Source organism: Gallinula chloropus (assembly GCF_964237585.1).
Source record: "Gallinula chloropus genome assembly, chromosome: 3".
Lineage (NCBI taxonomy): Eukaryota > Metazoa > Chordata > Aves > Gruiformes > Rallidae > Gallinula > Gallinula chloropus.
In genome coordinates, this window is record NC_140087.1 from 83,121,382 (window position 1) to 83,126,999 (window position 5,618).

Here is a 5,618-nt window from a genome sequence, read left to right on the forward strand (position 1 = left end):
AGTTTAAGAGAAGAAATCTCAGAATAGTAGGAATAAAAAGGTTCTGTTTCATTTGGAATAGCGTGAAGTTAAATATATATATTTTCATATCGGCATCCAGACTCTCTTGGTGCCTCATTCTGTGTATGCTACTTCTAACATTAATATGTTCAGGTAACACAAAGAAGGATGCTGCACGCTCCAATGGCATAGGGAACACGAAGGGAAATTCTCTTTATTGTAGCGGAAAGTAAGGGATGCAGCTCCCAGTAAAATGAAGTTGAAAGGTTTGAAAAGTTAGAGGGATCATATCTCATTATTGCAAACAATGTAAGGGGGGGATTAAAACAAAACCTGACCTGGAGCTACGGTGAAGCTGGATTGGGACAGGAAAGATTGACTCTTAAATTAGAGCTGGTGGCTGTGCTGCCCTCAGGTGGAAGGTCTGAAGGGAGGGGGAGGCCTCCACTTCGAGCATAAAGCAAGAAAAAACAGAGAAAGAATAATAAAACCAAAAATAACACCCAGCCTTTGTAGATGCAGCAAACCAAGATATTCCAAAGTGTGAGCAAGAAGGGTTATAATACATGAATTCTCAAATAAACCAAATATGAATTGAATTATGGCAGAAGAGAACAATTTTCATCTGGTGAATTGTAAATTGAGTTTGTTTCCAGTTCATATTTGAAATGCAAGGTTGACGCTTGGCTTTTCATTTTATTTTTTAGCTGGGGGGATTCTAAGGAAAACTACTGACTTGAAATAACTAAAACCTCATTGAAGAGCTCTAGCGCACACACCATGCGACCGACACGCATTCTCTGAAGCACTTTTAGCATCGCCGCATCAAGTGGATTAGTTGTTCAACTGCCATAAGCAACAATATCCCCTATTGCTACATGTTTAAAATTATTCAAATCAGTTTTGTACACATACATAGGGTCTTTTAAAACAAACAAGTTTTTTTTCAATATGCAGACACAATCTGAAAGGAAGAATATTGCAGGGTAGTCTGACTAACAGGAAAGAGTCTTGTGAACCTACTCTGTGTGCTCATTCGTGGAGTGCAAAGATTTTCCTTGGAGTTTTAAGGGGTGCCCAAAGTAGCCACAACTTGTCTCCAGTAACCAGATATTACTTCACTCTGGGGTAGTCAGATATCTGGAGTTACAGCATCCCTCAGATCACTCTAAATGAAGTCCAACACAGAAAATCAGCAACTTTAGTTACAGAACACGCATAAGTGATTAACCACCACATCTAGATGACTGCAAAGACAAAATATGAGGGAGCAGTCCAGTCTGCTGGAATCTGAAATGATAATTTCTTGCTTTTCTAGGGAGACAGAAGCAGTTAGCTGGAACGCCTTTACTTGTAATTTTAGAGCTTTCTCTCCAGTTTCAGGTTTTACCTTTCTGATTTTGAGAACAGGAAAGTTTTTCGAAAGCAAAACCAAGAGCAATAGAAACACACTGTGGGTTCCACTTAGCTAAACACTGTATTTTCTAATTCCTCCTGCCATGTACCACCATACTCACTGTGACACTGTTATCCCCATTATATATATGTATATACATATATATGTATCACTATCGTACATACTGTGAGCTGAGTGAAGCGACACTACCAGCTCCTCCTAACACGTCTCATCCTATAGAGCAACATAAAATCTCCTTTTTCTTGTGTAACCAATGCAGAAGCAGGTGAATTTACAAAGCACCAGTTTTTCAAAGCTAGGACAGAGAGCATCTCTAGTGATGCTTTGCTGAACCTGTCAGAAACACCTGCTAGCTTTGGTCCTGGCCACTCTGAGCTACTCAGAGGAGCAAGCTCAGCCTAGTTCACTCCTAAACACTAATGTGTTCAGGCTCACACTAAGGGATGGTGAAAAACCTTGCCTTTCCCCCTTAATGCACGCCTCAGCTCAACTGTAAACCCACATTGATTAGGGACTAGTGTCCAAACTGTTCAGGACCCAGAGAAAAGACTGGCTTTGAGTGCTGTCAGGAAACACAGTGCTCTCACCCCTCTCAAAAGCACACTTCGAAGGTTACACCGCAGCAGATGGCTGTCCCTTAACTAGTTTTAAGCTTGCAGTGGTGTAACTGTGGCAGCACCAAGCTGTACACAGTACCCAAGGTACAACCCAGGAGGACACACACTGACACAGTATCCCATGATGAGGTGTCTCTGTAAGGTTAGCTGTATGCAGGGGAGTTCAAAGCAAGCCCAGGGCAGGCACGTACACTTCGGCTACACTGCAGGTGCACCCCAAAAATACTTCTGCTAAATCACACCATGCAAAGATGCTCTCAGTGCACACTGAGTCTTAGCACAGGGTTGCTACTGTGCTATAGATTTACACCTTCACATTACACATGCTAATACTGCTCTGAATGGGCATGGGAGAAAAGGAGCAGCTCTGTGAGGTGACAGTCCTACAGGTTCTGGAGCACACAGATAAATTTAAGCTAGTTTTCAAACGCAGGGTTCAGGACCAACGTGTTTGGGAAACTTACACGTTGGTTCTGGCATTGCCCATTGTTAGTCTTAAAAACAGTATTGATAAGAGCAAAGAAACAGTCACATGAATAAAGTTTTATAAAATTAGCTTTTAAATTAAATACTTTTTGCTTTAAATAACCTGTCAATTTCTACAATTAGCTAAAAAATATTTTGTTTTCCTCCTTCAATGTTACTTTTTCGAAAGCAAACGGACCGAACCACATCTTTGTAATCTTTGCATTCTTGCAGAAAAAAGGTATATTAATTACTCTCCATTACAATCAGTGATCCATTTTGGGAGACATAGAAGTGACATACAATGTACACATTTACATAAAGACAACTAAAAGGGAAGTGATTCTATGTAAGTGTGACATTCTGAAATTGGCTATCAAAAAAAAAAATCATTTTTATCTTACCCTTACAAAGAAAAAAGCATTCATTAGATTAATTTTCTAATGTAACCTTCTAAGGACGCAACCTGCCAGTTTAAGCACAATCTACGTTTTAAAAGCATGAATAAGAAAGACTGCGTGGTTTGGGGTGTGTGTCTCCCAATCTGTATTTATTCTATAATTCCCCTTGCAGGAGCTTTCTGTTCACACATTTTGCATCCAGATGTTACTGCTCATTGTGGAAGTTGGTGAATTAGCTCAGGACTCTGAATACCATTTCGCATTCCTGATGAAATAGGCCCTCCTGAAGAATTAGTTGTCCTAAGTATAGTAGCTGGCAAACATAAGAAAAAGAAAGCAGGAGCAAGGTCAAAAGGAACAAAAAGAGGACTAGAAAGTCACATAAACTTATTTATAAGCCTCGCTTGGAGAGAATTTCAAAGAAAACCCAAAAAACCCCAAACAAAACAAAACAGCAGGAGAACAGAGCTAATAAAACTGGGGTGCAACATGGCATCAGACTCATGTTTTATAAACCCCAGATTTTGATTCTTCCTTCTTTTTCCACACCCTTAATACAATGCTCTCAACTGACACTTTCTAAACACTCCCATGCGGAAGGAAAGTGGCACAAGTTAAAACATGAGCCCAGCGTCACAGACACCTCAGAGGGATGCAGCACCTTTCAAACCTATATAATTGCCTGTGCCATCTCTCTCTGGATGCCAAAGGGAGTAACTTAACATTATCACTTATAGTTTGATCCAGTCTGCGAGGTTTTATTTGAGCACGGCCCCACTGAAATTATGAAAACTCTAGTATGACCAAATAAACCCCTTCAGATTCAAGAGCTCATTACGGATTCACTCTAGATTAATGAATTCAGATCCTCCTTCGTGAAAGCTTCCTAGACAAGCTCCAACATTTTTCTCCAGAAAATGTGTTGGAGATGAAAAAGACTAAAAAAAAAAAAAAAAAAAGGCTATTTGTTCTTATCTCACCAAAAAATGGCCTACATCTGCCCTGCATTTTTTATTCTGTGTCTAAACCAGCACAAAAACATCTACATTCGCTGATACGTGTCTTGATATATAACAGTGGATATTTAAACAGAAGCTGTTTAAGTCTGTACTTAAATCTGTTAGACTGGTAAAATATATGAAATGTTTTTTTTTTCTTTGATCTTCTGCACCAAGTGGTCCTCCAAATCAGCAAGTCCAAAGCTTCCAGAATAAGTCCAGGGTCCACAGCCCGTAACTGCTTACTACCATTCCAAATCACTATGGCTCTTGCCCGATATAATTCAAATTGCTTTTTCTTCCTCTTACACAGTTGCCACAGACAGGCTCGCTTTTTTCCAACCTTATCTATTATTCACAAAAAGAATTATTTTTATAGAAGCTAACGCTTCTTTTCCCCAACTTTTTATGATCAAGGTGACTTATAAACAGCTGCAATAAAAATGGTCGGTTGTTTGGGGTTTTTTTCCCCCCTACAAGAGCATTCTCAATAATATTTCAGAGAGACCAGAGAGGCTAAAAGATACGTGACATTCATAGATTTCATCCCTGAAGCCACAAAACCCACACTAGCAATTTCTTCATTTGACCAAAATGAATGGTCATCACAAAAACAAATGTAAGTTTGGTATCACTGATTTGGCTGAGACAGCTTAGGGGCTTGAACTTAATAGACTTCCTCTGACAGATTAGGATCTTCTGGTATGTCTGCATCATCCTGTCACAGCAGATAGCCAAGTCCAAACCACAGGCATGGGTCTGCCCTTGATCCATAACCTTAGAATACAAAATAACTGGCTAAAGAATGTAATAAGGCTCCCAAGGAAATACCTTTGAAGACAGTATTCATTTTACTCATGGTCTTTTATAGAGGGGGGTGGGGGGTGGGGGAAGAAGACAATTAAGCATTAAGAACTGATTGATGCTTAAACAAAATGCCTAACAGTAAAAGCACATTTCTATATTCCAAAGGACCAGGCAAAGCCATCCCTAAGAAGGGATTAACTGCTATCAGATGATATTACTACTGGATTAATGGTGTTTCGTATTCACTATATTTATATTAAAAAAAAAAGGACGACTCTTTTAAGGAGGATATAAGTGATTTGTATAAAACCAAAAAAAGCCAAAAAAATAGATTTTATTTTTACACCAAATGTGATGGATAGTATTCTCTTTATTTATACATCCTTAATTGAAGTAATTCTTTCCCCTTTGTCTGGCACCAGGCCTCGCATTTCAAGTCAATTGTTTCGAGAGCACCACATCCCATGAAAACAGTGAAGCAACATAGGACTCCAGAACCAATGCTTGCCAGGGAATATTTTAAGCTGTTCTTATTTTAGAGAATTGTTTTTGTAATAGATACACTAAAGGTGATCATTTTACTTTATTGCCAGTCATTGCTGAACTGAAATATTTTGCCAGATTAAAGTAATTACTATGCCTATATTACTTTTCTAACCTATTCGGTGTATTCCATCTCAGATATTCAGAGTGAGAAATTCTGGATCCTGATTTGCAAAAGTCACAGTGTTCTGTGCTCTGGCCTTAATTATGTAAGGCCCATATAGATGTTTGTTGCAGTTTTGCATGGTTGGGTGCTGGGAGAGAATGGGGGTGTGGAAAATGGCTGCTGTGAGGAGCTGCTGGAATTCTCTGCAGCCCCAAAGTGCAAACAATTCAAGGCCAAGAGATAGTCATAGCACCTCTGAGAATC